Source organism: Leptinotarsa decemlineata, unplaced genomic scaffold (genome assembly GCF_025532065.1).
Source record: "Leptinotarsa decemlineata unplaced genomic scaffold, Ldec_3_MD MMD2_tig00003348_RagTag_RagTag, whole genome shotgun sequence".
NCBI lineage: Eukaryota > Metazoa > Arthropoda > Insecta > Coleoptera > Chrysomelidae > Leptinotarsa > Leptinotarsa decemlineata.
Window position 1 is genome coordinate 1361814 of NW_027412588.1, and position 11731 is coordinate 1373544.

Below are 11731 nucleotides of genomic sequence, written 5' to 3' on the forward strand. Positions count from 1 at the left end.
TCAAGAATTCGAATCCACGCCTCGGTTGTGACGCAGAAATTTCGTTTTTCAAGTAAGTACGCCACAATATATATAGTGGAAAGAGTTCTGTCATATAGTTGGCTGTGAACCTCTTTTCAAATATGTTTTTATATTTGCATATACGTACAATATCGTTCAATTGGAATTTTGGTGTACTTTGTTTCCTTCGGATTCCTTTGATGGCTTTGAATTTTAATTTTGTAGTCGAATTAACATTTATGGGTTCTATACCAGTTGTACTATGCACCTTGTTATATTTCCTCGTTATTGTCGCAACTCAGTTCTCGCTTGGCTATTTACGAGAGGATTTTTATTTGCTGTTTCACCCATTCATTCATTCATCCAAAATAATGAAAGAACTCATTTGAAAATTTAATTGAATATTTATTGTAAAGAAACGGAAAAAATAAACTCACACTCAAAAATGTTAATAAAAAGAAATACAGTATCTTTCAATTCATGAATTTACTCAAATGAATCTGAATTATTTCATGATTACTTTCTATATTTGACACATCTCCCCTCCACGTTAAAGCTGGCCCCCAGCTTTCTGTGTGGTAACGAAAAACAAAAAAAAAACAAGTTGAAATTCAAATGAAAACTCACAACTTGATAAAAGTATTTTGAAAAAAACAATGGGTTCAAAATATGATTATGAACGTCAATAACAAACTATATGTCCTATACAAGTTAAAAAAAAACTATATTGTCCAATTGATTCTGCAACTATGAGTTCCCACACTAATATTGTCATATTGTCCGGCACTGAACTTTGTCTGTCTTCGTGTCACTCCACCAATCTGTCCGCACATCGTTCCGTGTCTTGGTTCTGATACTGTTTTGGTTGACGGCTGCTCGGCTACCATAACTCAACTGGATGGAAACATTGGCAACGTAGTAGTGGACTGAATTGGACTGGACTATAATTACGTATTACGTTGTGCCTTGCGTTTTCTCGTACTCGCAGAACATGTTTTTATGGTTTCTGTGAAATGTATCTGTCATTCTGTTCCATGCCTATTCTCTCAATTGTGTATAGAGAAGAAGAGTTACGACTTGACATGCCATATGACATACATATAATTTGATGAATATGTGAATATTTAGCGGCATTTTTCGTTCACTGAAGTAATTTTGATTTTTACACTTTGAAATATATTTATATCTGTGTGTTTATCGTGTAATAGTGTGATTCAGTTATTAGCTGCCCAGGAATATAGAAATTTACTCCGTCGAGTGCTTTTTGAAAACTTCAAACCTACCTCTGAGATATCTATCTCAATAATTATGTACAGAAATTGAAGTTTACCCACTTTCGTGGTGTTTTTATGCATGACAGATTACTCTCTATAGGACCAAAAGTGTATTAGACAGCTATTGTCAATTTAGATGAAATAAATGGATCTGGAACACATTGGGTGGCATACAAGGAATGTGGAAAAGAAGTCACATATTTCAATAGTTTTGAAGATTCACCCCCACCAATGGAATTGATACGCTTGTTTCGAAAATATTCGGAAGTGAAAATCAAATATAACTATGATCGTCAACAGAAATTCAGTACAGATTTCTGTGGTCACTGAAGTTTCTCTGTGAATAATTTTCCAAATAAAATAAATGCAACTCCAACATTAGATCGAGAGGCCATTGGGCAAATATGCCCAAAGAAGTGATACTTGCATGTGCTACACATGAGATTGCATATGTTTGGAAAAAGTTACCCAAACATCTACAAGATGATACTGACATAATGAAGTATAGATATTGTAACGAACACCTCTCTGATGACAGAAAATCTAATTCAGATATTGATGTGGAAGATGGCCTTTTACCACGAAGAATATTCTACTGTTATTGCAAAATAGAGGATATGAATATTGGTGTCAATAAGAGTGACATTTATTCCCACACAATGTTCCCAAAAGAGTGCGAATTGTTTCGAATGTGTTGTAGATAACAATACATTGAAATGTGGATTATGAAATGTATCAGTTATGTCACGGAAGTTCGAGCTACAAGCTGTCGGGACCAGTGTCTTGAGTGCAGACTTTTTTCCACGATAGAAACAGCCGCTATGGATTGAGACTTTTAGGATTCTATGGATGCAACACAATCAATAATATGTGATGAAGAGATTTTCTTCATTTTGGAATTGAAGAAAATCGAATAACTTTCAATAATGGGTTTTCGTTATAATACACAAAATCATCGAGAACCACGTGTCCAAAACGATTACACTACTAAAAAGGAATGGTCAACTAGAAAGAAGCTCATTCCACAAGTGTATGCTAAACAGTAAGCACACCACGTTTTGTCTGTGAAAGATCTTAAATTCTTGAAATCGATTGGATTGAAAGTGAGGAAATAACAATGGTGCTCGAAACAAACAATGAAAAGTTGAATATATTTGATGAACCAGTACTCGATCATTCCCTCATAAGTTTATATGAGCACACATATAAACCATATGGATCACCACTGTTTAGGAATTCAGATGAGATTCGAGTTGCTGATAATAATCAAACGATCAAAAGAACTTACCTGAAGTTCGATCGTAATTATATGAAGCGTCCATTCCGAAGATATTTACTAGGTAGTACGCCCCTGGCTACGTATCGCGCACACTCAAAGACTCGAAATTGTCCCCCTCTACTCACAGTGCCCTATCGCTCAGCGCCATGCCACCGGTCTTCATTTCGTTTATAGCCCAAATTCAACACATCTAGTTAGGGGAAAATAACCATTTTGGGAGGGTGGGTTTTTATATCTTCGGAATGGACGCTTCATATAATTACGATCGAACTTCAGGTAAGTTCTTTTGATCGTTTAATTATATTTCAGCGTCCATTCCGAAGATATTTACTAGGTAGTTGTTTAGAGTTACAGATGTGTTGATTTTGATCTCTACTCGCATCCCTGTGAGTGGAGATTGTTTATGTGTATGAATAAGGTTTGCTAATAGAAAAATAAACTTCATTCAGAACAAGTGTGGACAAATGTTATTCAAACATTCTTCTTGTGGTAACTCAAAACAAATTCTTCGGGACCATTTATGATTATGTTGATGTTTTTCCCCGCGTGAGGACGGTATTTGCAAAGGATTCGGATTTCTTCCCTCTCAATGCTCTTTTGTAAAATCGTGCAGAGGTAGAAGTATTTTCTGATCATCCGGCTGTTCTGCAAATGGTTTCAATGTTAGCGCCGGCTCTGTATACGGCTGACGTCGAGGAATGCCGCGTGGAGTGGGGTTTGTTTCGCTGATATACGTTGGCGTATATCAGCGAAAGGGCTGATCGATGACTATTGAAGGTGCCGTACTTGTGTTGTTTTTCTTCGAAAAGGTATTGTAGAAAGTGGATTATGTCGGTAACTGATGCTTCATATAAAGGAATATTGTTTGTCTGGCAGTAGTTCCACTACAATCGATATGTGTTCGTGTATTGTTTGAAGGTTGATTCTGATATTGACGATAACATTGTATTTGCTGTTGGTTGCGAAAGTCCTTGAGCTATTAAACTTTGCCGGACAACTTCACGGCCTCCAGGAAAAGGCTTCTGGACAGCGGGTGTATGGCTCTGAAAGGAGACGTCAAGAGGTTATGGTTGGGTGGAAAATAGATTTCTTCTCCAATTTTATATTTAGTTATTAGCGGGTACCACAGTTGTGTAGGCCATCTTGGGATCACAATTACACCTTCAGCCCTGTCCTGAATTATTTTTTGGATTACTTTGAGGATTAAGCAGAATGGTGGAAATGCATAGAAATTTAAATTTCTCCAGTTCAGCGTGAAAGCGTCTACTGCCAGTGAATCGGGGTCTTTGTGCCACGAGACGTATTTTGTACATTTTTTATTAATGTTGGATGCAAAGAGATCTATATCTGGTAGACCGAAGTGATTTGTGATGGCAGTAAATGCTTTTTCTGATAACGACCACTCTGTATCTTTTTCTATTATGCGTGACTCTTTATCGGCCTGGAAATTCTTTTTTGAATTGATGTAGGAGGCGAAGACCCAAATATTGCGAATCTCGCACCACTGCCATATTTCTCTGGCAAGAAGACTCAATTTTGGGAACTGAATGCTCCCCATTCTATTAATATATGACACTGCCGTCGTGTTGTCTGCTCTAATCAAAATATTGCAATTTGAGTGGTTGGCAGCAAAACATTTCAGTCCATTAAAAATGGCTAAGAGCTCTAGGTAATTTATGTGTTTCAGTTTATCATCTTCGGACCAAAACCCGTGTGTTTTTTCCTTGTTTAGACAAGCTCCCCATCATGATAATGAGCTGTCTGTAAATATCTCCAAGGCAAAATGGTCTTTTATCATATGATTATATGAGTCTGGAATGTTTTTCTCCCACCAAATTAGGTCTTCATTTGTGTCTGATGGTAAGGTAATGATTGTTTCGTAATTATTATCATTTCTCAGCAGGACCAAGTGTTTTGTTCGTTCAAGTCGTTTGGTGTACAACCAACCGTACTTGACTGCTGGACAAGCTGAAGTTAATATTCCAATGAATCTTGCAAGGTCTCTGACCTTACAAGTCTGTTTGGTTTTCAGGTTGTGTGACAGCTATTTGATAAGAGTCTTCTTTTCTATCGGTAGCGTGATTCGTAATGTCTGGCTGTCATATATGAAACCTAGAAATTTTTTGCTTTTTTCAGGTACTAATGAACTTTTTCACCCGTTTATTATGAAGCCTAGGGATTGAAGGGTTGTGACCGTGATATCAACATTTTTCCTGCAATTGGAGTACGAGTCTCCAATGATCAGGAAGTCATCGAGGTAATTGACACAAATTACATTATGTAAGCGAAGTGTTTCTACGATTGGCTTAAGGATTTTCGTGAAACAAAATGGTGCGGATGATAAGCCGAACGGGAGGCAGTAAATTCGTATAATTTTTCCCCGAAAATGAACCTCAAAAATTTCCTTTGTGAAGGGTCTATGGATATCAGGTAATATGCGTCTTTTAGGTCAATGGTGGCCATGAAAGATCCATACTGAATCAACTTCAGCGTGGTTCGGTAATCTTCTAATTTGAAGTAAGGGCAAATGACGAACTCATTGACATTTTTTAAGCTGAGTATAAACCTTTTTTTGCCATTTGGTTCATTTGCGAGGAAAAATTTTTATACATACTATCCTTTGCTTGGTGTACATTCCGCAATAGCACCTAGATCTGAAAGTTCCTTCATTGCTTTTTGTATGGACTTCTGTTCGGATATATCAAACTTTTGAGAATGAAATTCTCTTTGATAAGGTTCACTTATCAAAGGGATTTCGTATCCTTTTATCCATGACAGGACTGTTGGGTTTTTCGTAATATTATGCCAGCTTTCATAAAATAATTTCAATCTTCCGGCTAAAGAAGGGCTTACCTCTATCGGTTCTTAGATCGATTGGGTCTCTCTTTCCTGGGCAATTCCTTCCTGGAGAAATAGTGGCCCTTCACTGGTCGTCCTCTCTCCTCAGGCCGATCGGGCGTTGCCTGTTTAACTTTTGGTAGTTACCGGCCCTCTCTACCTTTTGCCCCCCCCTTTTTTATAGGTGTCTGTATTGTGGAGCGCATCTCCTGTCCAGCTCTTTCTAGACTTTTTGCTATTTTAATTTTGTCTGTGCAATATCTCTGACTGATTTGTTGAGTGTTTGAGTTATCAGCTCTCTTCTAGTTACAGAGATATTACAGAATAAATTCGTCATTATACGCCCAGCTTCCACTAGGTTGGATAATATGTTATCGTTTTCGCTGGTATTCTCGTTTTTACTGCGATCCATTATAATATTTATCCCTTTACCTAGAGTGGATAATCCGCATCCCAACTGTTGTTGAAACTGTTTATGGCTCTCATCCCTTTTCTTATAGGCTTGGGACAAGACCGATTCTATTTCCGGATTTATTTTTGGGGGTTATAGTGACTTACAGTTACTTGGAGGAGAATGACGCAGGAGCAGTTCATTTTGGGTTTCTTTGTTAAGTCCGTGGCCTAGAATAAAGGACCATCTAGTGGATATAGCATAATTCAAGTGATAAGTTTCTTTTTTATTGGTGCTTGGATCATCCCCAAGTATGTCCAGCACATTCCTAGGAAGATCATTGTGCTCTTCGGATATATCTATATCCTCATTTGATACTATTGTGTCTTCAATGCACTCACTATCTTCCTGGACACTAGCTGCCGGGCTGTTCAAGATTCGGTCTCTAGTCTGATTACCATTTGTGGGACTGTTCAAGTTCCGAAATCTGGCAAGCTGTTCGTAATCCGGACTGCTCGAGTTCCGGTAATGATTATTTGCGTTTGTCGAGCCGTTCGAGAGTCGATCTACGCTTGTTTATCTTTTTGAGTTGTCTAGTAGAGAACTCGATCCGCTCGGGCATCGGTATTCCCTACTAGAATTATGACTCTGTCGTCTATCATATGAATGCCGATTTCCGTTTTTCTCGGATCTGCGGCTCGGAACTCCCGCTCCAATTTATCTAGCCGTTGTAACAATGCCAATTTCGATGATTGTTTATCTCTTGAAGAACTCCTATTTCGTTTTTTAGACTTGTTTCCCATTGTATATTGCTGTAAGGGGGTGGAAAGGTTAGTATTTTACTCACATTTAATCTTCGAGTCCGTACCTTTTATTTTACGATTCACCTTGAATTATTTACGAAGTGTACGCGATACACACACAGAAACGAATGAAGACCGGTGGCACGGCGCTGAGCAATAGGGCACTGTAAGTAGAGGGGGACACTTTCGAGTCTTTGAAATGTGTGCGCGATACGTAGCCAGGGGCGTACTACCTAGTAAATATCTTCGGAATGGACGCTGAAATATAATCAAGATGTTATACTTGATATTGTTGGAAGTTTCATTTACATAGAGGGAAATTTCGTCCCTTAGGATGCAGCGAAAACATGCTATCTCTCGAATAATGCAATTGCTTTCCTTTTTGATGAAATTTGTTATGAAGTGGGCGTTGAACAAGTAGCTATTGTTACAAAAACCAGGGACAGCATCTACAATGAAAACTATGATATCGTTTGGGCCATCGCATGGAATCACCTCAATAACAACTGGATGGGGGCTTTTCCAATCACAACAGGATATCTTGGATGCAACTAGTCACGTATTCAGCGGAAAATTACGACTGGAATGGTTGATGGGTTTTATGGGCCATAAAAACAACCAACGCTTTGGAAACACTTCGTTTTATCATCATCGGATTCCAAAGTACTACCACATCTGAAGATAGAACACAGGACAGCACAAAATTCATAACTGCAGATATCAGCGTTGGAATTTGGATTTCGATAAGGAACTTGATTCCTCAGCTTATTATGCTCATGAGAACTTCCAAAGAAGTTATTATGATAAGGACATGAGTGAACCTCTAATGGAATTTGGGCAATTTCGTAAGAATCCACTATTCATCATAGATTGTTCACATCAACCAAATGCCACAAAATCCTCAACTATAGATATAAAGGTTGAATTCGAAATCAGGTAGACCAAGTTTCTAGACAACACCAAAGTATATGCACTCATTTTGCATGACACATTTATAACATACATGGCTCAGCTCACAGCAGATATTGACTCTTATTGATACTATCATATCATTGATTGTATTTTTCCATTATATCTCATATTAATTTTCTCTTCTCTTCATTTATAATTTTTTGTAATCATTTTTTCTCAATATTATATAATGGGAATTGAATAAACAAAATATGAGAATGATATCAATGTGTTTCATTCAATTTTTTGGTACATATAAACAATCCAAAATTATTTCCTCCTCATATCCATCATTTTTTTGACCATCTTCAATTTACTCACGATTTTCGTTATTCAATTGGAATTTTTGAATGATCCATTCTGGTAGATATAGTTGAAGGCGGTACAGGTACAGCTTTAATTCAATCATTGCCTCACAAAGATGATTCAGATACAAAGTCCCAGCTAGAAATTTGTCGCAAACTTCCGCACCCCTGTTGTAGTTTTCAGCATCACGAAGACACAATTCGAACCTTTCTTCATCATAGCACACACTCAGGTCATAATTGGTTGCATGCTCAGCATTCTCACTCAATGCCTTCAATTCGGAAGACATTCTTTGGATGGATGAAGCGAAATCCTCGACTTTGATCCAGTGTTCACTAGCATACTGCATCTACATCTTTAATGGATGAAAGCAAACGAGGAATGAAAAATTAGACTATAATCATTAATAATACTCAGATAGGACTTTATCATCTTTTGATAAAGTGAGTGTGTTCAACAATGTATGAAAATGTTTATGTTTATGTTTCCTTACAATTGACATCCAAATAATCTTATGTACAAATAAAACACTGATACAAATGATTACTACTTATGCTATTCAATGCAATTGAATTCAATAAGAGATCTTGTTTCCATGCCAGCAAAATTTTGTGGACTCTGATCTAAATATACCAGTGTATAGTTACCACTCGATGAATTATATCGTCATCACCAAATTGCATTGAGATTCGTTTGGGTAGCCATGTTTTGAATAATTCATTATTCCTCAGATCTTACAAGGTTAATGAAAGTGATTTACCAAACCTTATTACATATGCTTCATTTATTGGCAATGATGGTAAGACCCTTTGCTCCAACACTTCCACCTCCTGTATAATCACATTATTGATTTTTTGCAAGTCTACTTTTGAAACAGACATGATGAATAATTGAATGAAAGATATATAAACGGTTTTCAATAGAAAAACACACTCACACAATTGCTAACTGATGTAGATATGACACTGAATAACTCACTCACGAACAATTTCTAACTGCCGCAGATATCTTCTTCAAATGATTCCATATCAGAAGGTCAGAAGGTCATTCTCGTTTATTGGTCTCAAGAAGGACCAATGGGTTCATGACTCATGGTATGACGGCATGAAGTCTTTAGACATCAGTGCCGCCCTTCACGGGATACCCCTACCTGGCTGGGGTGGGATGGATGAGAAAGTTGTTCATCCGTTAACGGGAGACATGAGGGCCTCATTCGACAGAGTGTCGGGGCATTCTATATCGGGAGGCGTCGTCTACAGCATAATCTGTGGCTTCCCTAACTAAATGATTCCATATTGACGATCATCTTCATTTCATTCAGGATTTGGAGACCAGCTCCCCTACCCTTTTGGCTGATCATTGGCCTTGAGATGGACCAATGGGTACATGACTGATGGATGATGGCATGAAGTCCTTAGACATCAGTGCCGCCCTTCACGGGATACCCCTACCTGGCTGGGGTGGGATGGATGAAAAAGTTATTCATCCTTTAACGGGGGACATGAGGGCCTCATTCGATAGAGTGTCGGGGCCTTCTATATCGGGAGGGGTCGTCTACAGCATAATCTGTGGCTTCCCTAACTAACGATGATTCCATATGAAAATATTAATTCCTTATATAATGGATAGCGAGCCACCTCCCACAACAGGGCAACAAATGCGCACCGCTGGGTACTCGGCATGGACAACCCCACTACCAATTTTTGATGCATCGACAGAGACTATACGAATGAGCAAGAAGTGGTCATTTGGACCTCACAGAGTAGAGACGCGTGTACTCTCTGTCTCAAGAGGTAGCGTCACAGGGCTACCCCACCATGTCACCTCGCAAACCACAAGAGGAGACTAAATCATCTGTCGGTAACAAATAAGACAGATGGGTATCCGCGGCTAAGCTAAACAGTGGAGACGGGAGTGGGTTAAACAACTTAGCAAATTTCAAATAGATCTTAATGGGCGCCAGGTAAATTTAATCCTCCAGATACCCTAAGTAACTCACAATATCAATAACTTACCAATTAATATTGGAAATAAAAGATAAAGATCCCCAATATGATTTATTCAGTAATCCTAACTTACATGGATTAACCAACAACGCTTCTAAGACAACAATGCAATATTCACACTACTACGCGATGTTCAAATGTCAATACAAGAGTGCGGTGTATATACCACGAATTCAATCAGCCATAAATTACGGTAGTAACGACGCTAACCAGTTGTTGCCACAGTGCGTCCAATCTACACTACAAGCACCAAGGGGGCGCTGTGCACAACACCATAAATCTATCAATTCCTCCACAGCCACTTGAGACATCATCAACAAGTCCATGACCCATCAAAACTCCTTCTTAAAGCAATGCAACCCTAAAACAACCCTTGACAACTTGAGTAGCCGATCAATCCCTCACCCGTGAACAACTGTAGAACTAGTTCGGTGTAAGTCGACGGAACGACACTACGAAAGTTCGGCAGATGTCAACCAACAGCTGTCTCTTAACCTTGTTTACAAATGTTTCCAAAAATATTGTTCCAACCTATTTTCAACTATTTACCAATCCTTATTCATGCGATGGAATAGAAACATATAAGGTAAGTCGTCACATCTTTCCCATTCAGTACGAATATTTGAACCTTCATATTATGCAGAATATTTACCGAAAATATCAAACAGTATTCAGAAACCAGAGCTAACTAATATTGTTTTTCAGGCGATATGGCTCTAATATGTCAGTAAACCTTCTGGAAGTGATGAATAACAATCTATGCAAGAAATATTCTCGGAAAGGTATAGGGAATAAGGCAGACAACGGCTGAAAAAATGATAGGTGAAGAAAACTGAGAAACAAACAATAACAACTATTTCAACCTAGCGAGGAATTTCGGATCTCCAACGTCGATTGGCAATAGGAGAATGCGTAAGTACTGGTCAAAGCAGCTAGTCAGGGAGCATACATTTATTCTTGTACATTTCAGGTATGGTTTTCTATGGAACGGAAGATTCCCATTACTATGATGTTAAATGAATAAAATCTACTTGTAACTCAATTACATTGTTAATATCCTTTGAATAAAAATCTTAAAAGGTAAGGTAGTGTTTTGAAAGGTCACATAAGAGCAGTTTGATCTAGTGCTAAATTGAAACGTAACAACCACCGATGCGTTTACAGAAGGCGAAAGCAGTGCGGGCAATCATTCGTGTCTGGAACTTTGTAGAGTGAAAATTTGAGGTGTTGTGCTCGTGTTGGGTGGTTGGTGTATGTGCATGTGTACTCTATGCAAACTAGTTTGCATAGTCGTCATAGTGTTGTGGGCTGTGGTGTGTGTGGGGTTGTGTACCAGTGCGGATATTCATTCGTGGCTGTAACTTTGTGGAGTGTAGATGTGAGGTGTAGTGCTCGTGTTGGTGAATGTTAGGTGGTTGTTGCATGTGTTTGTGCATTTTGTGCAGGTGTAGTGCTTGTGTTGGTGTATGTGCATGAGTACTCTATGCAAACTAGTTTGCAAACTAGTTAGCATAGAGTACACAAGCTAGTTTGTACTTAGTAAACATCCATTTCCAGCTACACGCACCAGACATATTTTTCAAGTTCACAACTATGCACCAGACATATTTTTCGAAGTCACATGCACCAGAGAAGTGGTATCATCAACAACACAGCATGTTCCTTGGTTCGTGAAATTACCAAATATTTGATCAATAGTTGTAACGGTATTCTGTACCTTGTTGGCCAATCATGGGCTTCATTTCGAAAGATTCAAATGAATTACATAATTTGATAAAATATCTTGATGGGTGACAATATAACTATTCCAAATTGAGATTCCCATTTACCAACAAATTGAAATTCGGTTCAAAACAATCTATAAGTAAGACGTATATTTCATC

General features: G+C 38.3%; 2 long non-coding RNA genes across 2 annotated transcripts; one reads left to right on the forward strand and one right to left on the reverse strand.

The window, feature by feature from the left end:
- Window positions 1-443: 443 nt before the first annotated feature.
- LOC141483436 (uncharacterized) lies at window positions 444-6739 on the reverse strand. Its single transcript, XR_012466084.1, has 3 exons — window positions 6651-6739; window positions 5407-6594; window positions 444-3596 (listed from the first exon to the last, which is right to left on the reverse strand). It is a non-coding gene; the product is annotated as an uncharacterized lncRNA (long non-coding RNA).
- A 2415-nt stretch (window positions 6740-9154) lies between these two features.
- LOC141483437 (uncharacterized) lies at window positions 9155-10927 on the forward strand. Its single transcript, XR_012466085.1, has 2 exons — window positions 9155-10760; window positions 10819-10927. It is a non-coding gene; the product is annotated as an uncharacterized lncRNA (long non-coding RNA).
- The last annotated feature ends 804 nt before the right edge of the window (window positions 10928-11731 follow it).